The sequence below is a fragment of the Bos indicus genome, chromosome 22 (genome assembly GCF_029378745.1).
Source record: "Bos indicus isolate NIAB-ARS_2022 breed Sahiwal x Tharparkar chromosome 22, NIAB-ARS_B.indTharparkar_mat_pri_1.0, whole genome shotgun sequence".
Lineage (NCBI taxonomy): Eukaryota > Metazoa > Chordata > Mammalia > Artiodactyla > Bovidae > Bos > Bos indicus.
The window spans coordinates 36,598,490-36,611,279 of NC_091781.1; the positions used below are offsets into that span (position 1 = coordinate 36,598,490).

Below are 12,790 nucleotides of genomic sequence, written 5' to 3' on the forward strand. Positions count from 1 at the left end.
TGAAGTTGCTCAGTCGTGTCCAACTCTTTGCGACTCCGTGGACTGTAGCCCACCAGGCTCCTCCGTCCATGGGATTCTCCAAGCAAGAATACTGGCGTGGGTTGCCGTTTCCTTCTCCAGGGGATCTTCCCGACCCAGGGATCGAACCCAGGTCTCCCGCATTGCAGGCAGACGCTTTAACCTCTGAGCCACCTAAGGAGGTAATATGACTAGAGTACTTTATATACTTCCTGATTGGAGCATGACACAATCTCTGGAATTGCTGTAACTATGTTGTGGTTATAAAACAGCAAACCTGTGGGTAAAAGTGCACTCTAAGAATGGCAAAGCAGAGAGATGAAACAAACCTGGATAGCTTTGGCATCAGTCAACCAGCCTGGCAGCCCAGGAATACCTCCCTCCAGGCTTGTGGCAATGTTAGAAACAATAACCTCCTCTGCCACCCAGTTCAGGGATTCCCTGATGGCTCAGTGATAAGGAATCTGCCTGCAATGCAGGAGACTCAGGTTCAATCCCTGGATCAGGAAGATCCCTGGAGAAGGAAATGGCAACCCACTCTAATATTCTTACCTGGGAAATCCCATGGACAGAGGAGCCTTGGGGACAGAGGAGTCCATGGGGTCACAAAAGAGTTGGACATGACTTAGCTATGAAACAACAAACCACCAATTCACTTTACCAGAGTTCTCTAGAGAAACTCACACATACACGAGATGACATACACAGACATAATGCATATCAAAAAAATAATAGATAAATAGCATATTCTTGCAATGATACATGGCAATTAAAAAGGCGTAAACTAGATCTATTGGAGAAGGCAGTGGCACCCCACTCCAGTACTCTTGCCTGGAAAATCCCATGGATGGAGGAGCCTGGTGGGCTGCAGTCCATGGGGTCGCACAGAGTTGGACACGACTGAGCTACTTCACTTTCACTTTTCACTTTCATGCATTGGAGAAGGAAATGGCAACCCACTCCAGTGTTCTTGCCTGGAGAATCCTAGGGACAGGGGAGCCTGGTGGGCTGCCGTCTGTGGGGTCGCACAGAGTCAGACACGACTGAAGCGACGTAGCAGCAGCAGCAGCAAACTAGATCTATATATATCCACATTATTCTTTTTTATTTTATTGAAATACAGTTGATGGCACTAGTGGTAAAGAACCTACCTGCCGATGCAGGAGACATGAAAGACACGGGTTCGATCCCTGGGTCAGGAGCTCCCCTGGAGGAGGGCATATGAATCCACTCCAATATTCTTGCCTGGAGAATCCCATGGACAGAAGAACCTGGCGTGCTACCCTAGTCAATAGGGTAAGAAAAAGTCAGACACGACTGAAGCAACTCAGCATGTACACATGGTTGAAATACAAATTGTGTTTGTTTCTGGTATACAGAAAAGTGATTCAGTTATACATGTAAAATATATGTGTGTGTGTGTGTGTTACAGTTTGCATCTGTGAATCCCAAACTGTGATGATGAAAGTGGCATCTCCTGCATTGGCAGACAGATTCTTTACCACTGAGCTACCAGGGAAGCCCCATTTCCATATATACTGAAAGTATCATGACATGAATGTGAAGGAACACACCAACTTTAGGGTGGGAGAAGGAATCAAATTGGGAAAGTGGCACAGAAGCACTTGAGCAGAACCTGCAGTACTTTATTTCATAAAAGTAATTTAAGTCATGTATGACTATAATATGGCATTTGTTAAATTTGGGTGTGGATCCATAGGTATTTGCTACATATATGCTGCTGCTGCTGCTGCTAAGTCGCTTCAGTCGTGTCTGACTCTGTGCGACCCCATAGACGGCAGCCCACCAGGCTCCCCCGTCCCTGGGATTCTCCAGGCAAGAACACTGGAGTGGGTTGCCATTTCCTTCTCCAATGCCTGAAAGTGAAAAGTGAAAGGAAAGTCGCTCAGTCATGTCCGACTCTTAGCAACTCCATGGACTGCAGCCTACCAGGCTCCTCCATCCATGGGATTTTCCAGGCAAGAGTACTGGAGTGGGGTGCCATTGCCTTCTCCATGCTACATATATATTTTTCTATAAATTTTAAATGTTATATATTTTTTAAAAACTAGATGAAGAAAAGGAAAGAGATTGTTTCAAGAAACAGTATTTATATAAAATTACTCTGTCAAGTGTAAGGTGACATGGAAAGCCATGTGCTTTATTATTATATTTACCATCATCCAGGGTCACAAAGAGTCGGGACACAACTGAGCGACTTCACTTTCACTTTTCACTTTCATGCATTGGAGCAGGAAATGGCAACCCACTCCAATGTTCTTGCCTGGAGAATCCCAGGGACGGGGGAGCCTGGTGGGCTGCTGTCTGTGGGGTCGCACGGAGTTGGACACAACTGAAGTGACTTAGCAGCAGCAGCAGGACCGCTGTGTTGAGGAATAAACTTTCCATGAACCCTGAGGAAAGGACAGGATGAGAAGATTTAGGTAGATGGTAGAGCTGAATAAGTACTATGAACTGAACTGTCTCCCCAAAGTGTACATTGAAACCCTAACACACTCAGTATGACTGTATTTAGAGACAGGGCCATTAAAAAGGTAATTAAGCTTAAATCTGGTCATAAGCCTAGTGGCTCAGATGATAAATTTGAATGCCTGCAATGCAGGAGACCCAGGTTTGATCCCTGGGTCAGGAAAATCCCCTGGAGAAGGGAATGGCTACCCACTGCAGTATTCTTGCCTGGAGAATCCCATGGACAGAGGAGTCTGGCAGGCTACAGTCTAAGGGGTCACAAAGAGTTGGCCACGACTGAGTGACTAACACCTTTAGAGTGGGACACTAATCTAATAGTACTGATGTTCTCATAAGAAGAAGTAGAGTCACCAAGAGCACACTCAATGTGGAGAAAAAGCTATGTTATGGCATAGTGAGAACGTGGTTGTCTGCAACCTAAGGAGAAAGACCTCAGGAGAAACCAGACCTAACAACACCTGATCTTTCTGTGAAAAATACATTTCTGTTTAAGTCTATAGTATTCTGTTAAAGCTTCCCTCGATGGCTCAGTGGATAAAGAATATGCCTGCAGTGCAGGAGACACAGGAGACATAGGTTCATCCCCTAGGTCAGGAAGATGGGGAGGAGGAAATGGCAACCCACTCCAGTATTCTTGCCTGGAAAATTCCACGGACAGAGGAGCCTGGCTGGCTATAGTCCATGGAGTCACAAAGAGTCAGACATGACCAAGCACATGGCACATACCATATTATGTTATGGCAGCAAGAGCAGCTTAATACAGGATGTATGTCCAGAACTGTGGTTCTCAATAGTGGATGACGCTATATAAATGGGCGCATATAAGTTATTGGTTGGGGGAGGGTAATGGTTGGTGGTCACAAAGCTGAGGAGCACAGGAGCCATTTAATGGGCAGTGGCCAGAGAGGCAAAACTTTTTGCAGTTACTACAGTCCTCACAACAAAAAAAAATTCTGCATCCCAAATGTCTTTAAAATATCCCATAAGCATTTAGAAGAGGAGGAAACTGTGTACACTTACCTAAAGCTAGGTAAAAATGCAAAAATAAAAAATGTGGGGCTGTTTGGTCAGGTAGTATCATACAGTGAATTTCCATAAAAGTAACTACTATGAAGACTAAAGGAGGATTGTATTTTGTTTCCTTCAGAACTTTGCCAAAAGGTACTCATCAGTACTGTGGAAAATTCTTTTGTTAACAGTAATGCTAATGATATCTGTATTGTCTACCTGACCTATCCTTATCAGTCTTCATTCATAGCCATCGTATCTGCTAGGAGTCTGCAAAGTCCACTGAGCTGGCCAAATCCAACCTGCCACCTGTTTTTGTACATAAAGTTATATGGGACACAACTGTGCTCATCCATTTCTGTATTATCTATGGCTGCTTTTTCAGTAAAAAAGCTGAATTGAGAATGGCTCGCAAAGCTTAAATATTAACTATCTGACCCTTTATAGAAATGCTGGCAATCCCCTGCTATAAACCTGATTCTGTATCTCATATTGGCATCCATTACTTCAATACATGATCTAATTTAATCCTAGAATATTTACCTACTGAAACATGCATGATTTTGTTATCCAACTTCTTCTTTAAGTTCTAGCAATTATAGTTAATTCATCATGTAATTTGAAGATGTGCGGATATCTCTGTATCTGTGACATTCACTTCAGGAAAGAAATGGAATTCATTTCAGTAAAGAAGGAGAAGCATTTCTAAATAATCTCAAAGATTGAAAATCTACTCTAGACCTAAAAGAACAAAGACCATGAAGAATGAAGGAGTTATGTGACCAAGAAAAACTTGAAAACAAGCACCACGCTGAAGATGAACTGACCTTCAGTTCAGTTCAGTTCAGTCGCTCAGTGTTGTCTGACTCTTTGTGACCCCATGAATTGCAGCATGCCAGGCCTCCCTGTCCATCACCAGCTCCTGGAGTTCACCCAAACTCATGTCCGTTGAGCCGGTGATGCCATCCAGCCATCTCATCCTGTGTCGTCTCCTTCTCCTGCTCCCAATCCCTCTCAGCATCAGAGTCAACTCCAATGAGTCAACTCCTCGAACTGACTTTAAGCTCCAGGAAAGAGGCTGTTGTGTTTATCTGTACATCACTTACTCAGGAACTGGTACACTGGACTCAGTAAATACTTGGCTGAATGTTCCCATGAACGAAGGGATGGATGAGGCATATAAATGATTGAAGGACAAAGGACTGGAATAGGGAGCTTCCTTTCTCAAGAGGTCTTCAAACAGAAGTTCGGTCATTTGCCAGGTATTTTATAGCAGGTATTCCATCATATAAGGACTTAACCGAGTAGACCAGAGAACTCTCTAAGTCTCTAAAACTCCACTCCTGAAGCTGAAATCCAATATTTCAAAGATGCAGAGTTCATTATTTGGAGCAGCAAAAGCCTTTCAGATTTTAGACTGAATCTAAAATTGTCAAAGATCTGCCCAGCCTCCTGACCTCATCCCTCAACTAGTTATGTGAGATAGTAGGTAGAGTGTGGTAGTGAAGTATACAGGATCTGGAGTTAAATAGGTTTAGGCTGGAGGGTAGACTGTGGGAAAAGATGAACAGCAGAATTCCTCTCATCCTTGAGTGCACATTCCTTTGCAGTATCATACTGAAGAGCCTTTCATCAGGAAATGAAGTTTATCGCTCTACCCTTGGATCTTGGCTGGCCTCATGTCTCACTTTGGGTGGTAAAATGCAGCAAAAGGAACATGGTAATTTCTGAACCTAGGTAATTTCTGAACCTAGGTAATTTCTGAACCTAGGTCTCAAGAGGCCTGGTAGCTTCTGCCTTAACTCTCTGGAAATGTACAGCCCCATGTGATGAAGCTTGGTCCAGCTCAGGGACTGGTAAAATATGGCCCATGGACCAAATTCACACCACCACCTGTTTCTATAAATAAAGTTTTATTGGAACACAGCTAGGCCCATTTGTCTACATACTGTCTATGACTGCCTTCATATTACAAACAGCAGAGTCAAGAAGCTATGTCCAAGACTGAATGCCCTACAAAGCCAAACATGCTTACAATCAGGACCTTTTCAGAAGACATTTGCTGAAGTTTGGTCTGGCTGCTGCAGGATGAGACCACATGAGAGGGAAGAGCTGTACCAGCTGAGGTCTCCCTAGAAAAAGCAACTCCCGATTAAACACCAAATGAGTGCATCTACACAGGTGATTGCAGGTGTGACCAAGAGAAGAACAGTCCAGCTGAACTCAGCCCTAACTGCAGACCCATAAACTCATGACAGATGGGATGACTGCCATTTTATGGTAATAGGTGGTTTGTTCTGCAGGAAGAAGCAATAGAGAAGGTCAGCCATGGCTCTGCCACTCATGGTATGAAGTACACTGTTTGTTCCCAGCTCATATTTTTGGAGGACTCACCCCTTCAATGCAGGCTGACTGTCTTCCAGTTACCAATATCTGGATCTTTCTGCTAGGGGGTGGGTTTCTCCAAAGCCTCTCAAGGACTCTGTCCACACAGGGAAATTAACACTCCAACACTCCATCTGTACCCCACTCACCCTTATTCAATAGTTAACAGAAGTTGGTGTGAAAATACACTGCAGGTCCTCACCTTCTGGAAGGGATAATTCTGAGGTGTATGTTCCTACACTGTTTTCCAGAGTTTCCTTGCAGGTAACACTCTGGTCTCCTCCTGGCTCATTGACAGTACACCCTTTATCAGCAGCCATCTTTTCTCTGTCTATATTCCCCATGGCTGTACTGGTATTTCCTGAACAGCTACTACCAAGTAAGCTACTTTCACTCAAATCCTGTTACAGATTCTGCCTCACATCAAAATACAAACCAAGAAGACACTGTATAACTGTAGACAAGTTTATCTCTCTGAACCTTAGTTTCCTTATCTGTAAAATGGGAATACAAGGAGCATCTGTAATCATGGTACATGGTCACAAGGACTTGAGAGACTGTAAAGCATCCAGCACTACTCTCAGGGGCGACAGCTACCTTAACTAGCCCCACCTCCTCTCTGCTTGGGCTCTGGTGATTGGCCAAGTCCCTGCACAGGGCACTGGTGATTGGCCAAGGGCCCTCTAATAAGCCAAGCTCCCATTGAAGGACAATTAAAAAAAAAAACAACAAACAGCGTTGAGAGGCAGAAAGTACCTGAGGACAGCCCAAGGGAGAGTGCAGGGGCTTACTGTGGCTTCCAGTTACGTCCCAGTTCAGAAGCCTAAGCCCCGCATCACATATCTCCGTCTGGAGGACACCGAGGCTCCTTACTTCTGAGCTGGCACACTGGGCTGGAGCCTGCTGTGTGCCTGACCCCAGGAGCCTGTCCGCAACGGGAAGGAGAGAAGTAGTCAAGGAAGTGTGACTGACCTGACTCCAGACAATTAGAAAAACATTACCACGCCTCACAGTGTAAGAAGAGCATGGCTTCAGCAATGTAGCCTTAAAAAAGAAATAGGAGTGTGAGAGGATGTTTTTCTTTTCTCCGAAGAGAGAAGTCTGTCTACCCAAAACCCTCCACTCCTTCTAACAGTCTATAAATACACACCTCAACCTGGAGAAAAAACTAAGAGCACACTTGTGCCTCCCATACCAGAAAACACATTCCATTTGTTCTGGTCCCTTCTGTTCTCTTTGAAAGGCCTTAATATTTCTCCCTCATGACCTGCCCTAGGCTCATACAGGGATGTTTAGGGGAGCCCTGGACTCCAGAACATGACAAGAAAGCTCCACTGGTCCCCATATCCATAGGAAGGAGCTCCAGCAGACCCGGGGTGAGGCAGTGAGGTAATGAGAGTGGAGTTCTGGATCGTGGCCAGGCCAGGAATAATGGCACAGCTATAATTACCCTGTAGAACATTGGATGGAAGTGACTATTTTAGACCCTGAAAACATCTCAGCGACACTTCGGAGTCACATTTGGGAAAGCCCCTTTTTATCACTGCTGTCCTCTTGTCATGCAATAGGATGTTACTGTCGGGGACGTTTCCTATCAGAAAACCATCAGGGGATCCATGTAGCACTTGGAAAAGCTTAAAAGGATACCATGGTTCAGAAGTCTTGACTCGGGCTAAAAAATCTATCATTTTTTTCCTTCAGAGGAAAATATTTTTCATTCAGTTGTTTGTTGAGTCAACACAATTCAGATAGTTTCTGGCCATGTACTTTCTAATCACAGAACATAATATTTTGTATACATCTTTGCACAACACACACATATAACTCAAGGTCTTGAGATTATTAGATGCTTGGGGATAACTGCTGGAAAATAGAATGTGCTTGGATAGGGAACCAGAGTCCTCCGTGGAGCTGCTGACTTTAGGTTATCCTGCCTCTCAGAGCCTCTGTGTCCCTATCTATTGATTCTACTGTGATACTCCTTCTCCCCCCGGCCCCCCCCACCCCCCGCCCAAGACGTATAGAAATATAAAAGGAGAAAAGTATAAAAAATATAACAAGTCCCAGCACAAAGATCTCAAAGAATATGAATTCTTATCATTAGAAGATCTCTTGAGGTTCTTCAACTTGGAAGAAAACGAAAATATGAAAAATAAACAGAGTGGGAAATCACATTTAGGCCACTGGTTGAGCATAGACTCTAGAATTACACAATCTGCGTTCACATACTAGCTTTGCAGTATCTTTGAAGTATGACCATGTAAAGTCTACTTCATGTTTTCCTGATTCAGTGTCCCTGACTGTAATACAGTATGAGGATCCATCTTCATGAACTCTATAGGATTAAATGAGGTGATTCACACAAGTACATCACCAAGTATGGCATAGAGAAGCCTCCAGTAGAGGATAATTTCTTCTATTTGTATCATAATTATTTTAAAGTTATTGTTGTTTAATTTAATATAATATTAATTTATATTATATTAATTATATAATAAATTAATAATAATTTAATATAATATTAAAGTATTATTGAAGATCAGTGTTTGTTTTTTGTTTTTTGTTTTTTGTTTCCTTTTAACGCCTGGGAACATGGGCTGTCAATCATTAAGCAACGTACTTGGTGGCGATTCAGAAGGATGCAATGGACCTTGGTAATAATTAGGGTGATTACAGGAGGGCACAATGTATGAGACCAGTACACCTCTGTGAACTTGGTCACATAGCACCCTGATGGGTCCCAATCAGCTGCACGAAGCTTGACAAAAGACAGTTGTTCCAAATTTTAGTTAGGGTATTAATGTATATTAGGGCTTCTGTTAGGGTATATTAAGGTTCGTGACATTGTACAGGAGGTAGCGATCAAGAGCATCCCCAAGAAAAAGAAATACAAAAAGGTAAAATGGTTGTCTGAGGAAGCCTTAGAAACAGCTGAGAAAAGAAGGGAAGCGAAAGGCAAAGGAGAAAACAAAATATTTATCCATTTGAATGCAGAGTTCCAAAGAATAGCAAGGAGAGATAAGAAAGCCTTCCTCAGTGATCAATGCAAAGAAATAGAGGAAAACAATAGATTAGAAAAGACTAGAGATCTCTTCAACAAAATTAGAGATACCAAGGGAACATTTCATGCAAAGATGGACACAATAAAGGACAGAAATGGTATGGACCTAACAGAAGCAGAAGATATTAAGAAGAGGTAGCAAGAATACACAAAGTAACTATACAAAAAAGATCTTCACGAGGGTGTAATCACTCACCTAGAGCCAGATATTCTCAATGTGAAGTCAAGTGGGCCTTAGGAAGCATCACTACAAACAAAGTTAGCGGAGGTGATGGCTTTCCAGTTGAGCTATTTCAAATCCTCAAAGATGATGCTGTGAAAGTGCTGCACTCAATATGCCAGCAAATTTGGAAAACTCAGCAGTGGCCACAGGACTGGAAAAGGTCAGTTTTCATTCCAATCCCAAAGAAAGGTAATGCCAAAGAATGTTCAAACTACTGCACAATTGCACTCCTCTCACATACAAGTAAAGTAATGCTCAAAATTCTCCAAGCCAGGCTTCAACATACGTGAACTGTGAACTTCCAGTTGTTCAAGCTGGATTTAGAAAAGGCAGAGAAACCAGAGATCAAATTGCCAACATCAGTTGGATCATTGAAAAAGCATGAGAAGTCCAGAAAAACATCTCCTTCTGCTTTATTGACTATGCCAAAGCCTTTGACTGTGTAGATCACAGCAAACTATGGACAATTCTTAAAGAGAATTTAAGACCAGAGGTCTCAAGAGGTCAGACCACCTGACCTGCCTCCTGAGAAATCTGTATGCAGGTCAAGAAGCAACAGTTAGAATTGGACATGGAACAACAGACTGGTTCAAAATTGGAAAAGGAGTATGTCAAGGCTGTATATTATAACCCTGCATATTTAACTTATATGCAGAGTACATCATGTGAAATGCCAGGCTGGATGAAGCACACGCTAGAATCAAGATTGCTGGGAGAAATATCAATAACCTCACATATGCAGATGACTCTACCCTTATGGCAGAAAGTGAAGAAGAACTAAAGAGCCTCTTGATGAAAGTGAAAGAGGAAGAGTGAAAAAGTTGGCTTAAAACTCAACATTCAGAAAACTAAGATCATGGCATCTGGTCCCATCATGTCATGGCAAATAGATGGGGAAATAATGGAAACAGTGAGAGACTTTATTTGGGGAGGGCTCAAAAATCACTGCAGATGGTGACTGCAGCCATGAAATTAAAAGATGCTTACTCCTTGGAAGAAAAGCTATGACCAACCTAGACAACATACTAAAAAGCAGAGACATTACCAACAAAAGTCCGTCTAGTCAAAACTATGGTTTTTCCAGTAGTCATGTATGGATGTGAGAATTGGACTATAAAGAAAGCTGAGCACTGAAGAATTGGTGCTTTTGAACTGTGGTGTTGGAGAAGACTCTTGAGAGTCCCTTGGACTGCAAGGAGATCCAACCAGTCCATCCTAAAGGAAATCAGTCCTGAATGTTCATTGGAAAGACTGATACTGAAGCTGAAACTCCAATATGTTGGCCACCTGATGTGAAGAATTGACTCGTTGGAAAAAACCCTGATGCTGGAAAGATTGAAGGTGGGAGAAGGGGATGACAGAGGATGAGATGGTTGCATGGCATCACCAACTCAATGGACATGAGTTTGAGTAAACTCCAGCAGCTGGTGATAGACAAGCGAAGCCTGGTGTGCTGCAGTCCATGGGTTCGCAAAGAGTCAGACATGACTGAGTGACAGAACTGAACTCAGAGCTTCTATTAAAGATAATAAGTTGGTCTGCAAACAAAGTTAACCAGACCAAACATTCTTTCATTTATTTGTATCTTAAATCTTTTTTTTTTTTTTTTTTGAGTAAGAGACAAAGGGGTGGATTTTGAGCTAGCCACACCTGAAATTACCCAAGACCTCCTGTTAATGTCAGTGATAAATAATAATGATAGTATGGTAGCAGATGATATTCGCTGCTTGCTTGTGCCATGTACACAACCTTCATTTAATTACCTGCTCTTTATTTGATGCTCATCAATTTCCCTGTATTATGTCATTTGATATAAGGAGGAATGGTACTCATTATTCCCACTTTACAGATGGGATGACCAAAGCTCACTGAGGTTAAGTAACATGTTCATCACCACCCAGTGGTGTGTGACATCTGGGGATTTGAATCCAATCCTGTGAGAAACAGTTTAATCTGTGCTGAAGCTCACACTTTTTGTATACTCCCACTAGCAGGGCATGGAACAAGGAGACAAGATGTGCAGAGAGAAGACTTCATTTATGATTTCCTTTCTGTTGCCAGGGGCTTTGCTGATGGCTCAGCTGATAAAGAATCTGCCTGCAATGAGGGTGACCTGGGTTTGATCCCTGAGTTGGGAAGATCCCCTGGAGAAAGGTACGGCTACCCACTCTAGTATCCTGGCCTGGAGAATTTTATGGACTGTGGAGTCCATGAGGTTGCAAAGAGTCAGACACGACTGAGTGACTTTAAGTTCTGCTGACAGAAAATGTTAAAGAGCGGGGGAGGTACCGAGAAGTCAGTAGACAGATAAGAAGTCTCAATTCTTGGTCCATTACAACTAGAAAGCAGCTGAACAGGCAGAAGGGCAGAGCACACCCAGTGATGGAAGAGCAGTTAGAAGCCATCCTTTGTGTACAGGGGTTTTTACTTCACAAAAGACTTTCCCCATGTCCTATCACTAGTCCCTTGAAACTGTCCTGTAGGTGCAGAATGAATACAAACGCCACAGGAGACATAAGCTATAGAGGGACTGGCCATCAAGTAAAGAATCTGGAAACCCTAACATGTAGAATTACATGTGAGTGATTATCCAACCCCAGGTATGATATGTGTGATAAATACACATTGATTCGTTGAATAGCGTTCTATTTCTTAAGGAAAAATTTTAAGGAACTCCAGTCATCCATGGCACCCCACTCCAGTACTCTTGCCTAGAAAGTCCCATGGATGGAGGAGCCTGGTGGGCTGCAGTCCATGGGGTCGCTAGGAGTCAGACATGACTGAGCAACTTCACTTTCACTTTTCACTTTCAAGCATTAGAGAAGTAAATTGGAACCCACTCCAGTATTCTTGCCTGGAGAATCCCAGGGACGGGGGAGCCTGTTGGGCTGCTGTCTGTGGGGTCGCACAGAGTTGGACACGACTGAAGCGACTTAGCAGCAGCAGCAGCAGTCATCCATGAATTGTATGCCTGCAGCACACTTTACAAAGTTACCCAAAGGAAACAATTCGTCTTGAAAAAGTTGCTGAATTGCTTGCATATTGGTGAGCAATCCTTGGTGTGCACCAGCATCTAAGTGGACACTAGCAATAATCTAAGAAAACAAAAGCTGAGGGGTCTGCTGGACCTTGGAGTTACGAGGCATAATACATTCCACATGTATAACAGTAATATTTTTAAAACATCCACTTAAAAAAATACTGCTACCAAAACAGGCCTTTTTTTAAACACCAATTGAAGACTCTTGAGAGTCCCTTGGACTGCAAGGAGATCCAACTAGTCCATCCCAAAGGAGATCAGTCCTGGGTGTTCATTGGAAGGACTGATGGTGAAGCTGAAACTCCAGTACTTGGCCATTTCATGCGAAGAGCTGACTCATTTGAAAAGACCCTGATGTTGGGAAAGATTGAGGGCAGGAGGAGAAGGGGACAACAGAGGATGAGATAGTTGGATGGCATCACTGACTCAATGGACATGGGTTTGGGTGGACTCTGGGAGTTGGTGATGGACAGGGAGGCCTGGCGAGCTGTGGTTCATGGGGTCGCAAAGAGTCGGACACGACTGAGCGACTGAACTGACTGACTGACTGACTGTGTCCACTAGC

The 12,790-nt window shown here is 43.2% G+C and overlaps 1 long non-coding RNA gene across 5 annotated transcripts in view; it reads right to left on the bottom strand.

Moving 5' to 3' along the window:
* The window catches only part of LOC139178686 (uncharacterized), a 321,381-nt gene that overhangs the window by 250,848 nt on the left and 57,743 nt on the right, over positions 1-12,790 (bottom strand). For 4 of the 5 annotated variants that reach the window (XR_011563128.1, XR_011563130.1, XR_011563127.1 and 1 more), the window contains exons 2-3: positions 2,196-2,432; positions 1,170-1,302 (exon numbers count right to left, since the gene is read on the bottom strand). The exons of the other annotated variant lie outside the window; for it this stretch is intronic. This is a non-coding gene — a long non-coding RNA (uncharacterized lncRNA). The remainder of the gene's footprint in view (positions 1-1,169; positions 1,303-2,195; positions 2,433-12,790) is intronic. 5 annotated transcript variants of the gene reach the window in all.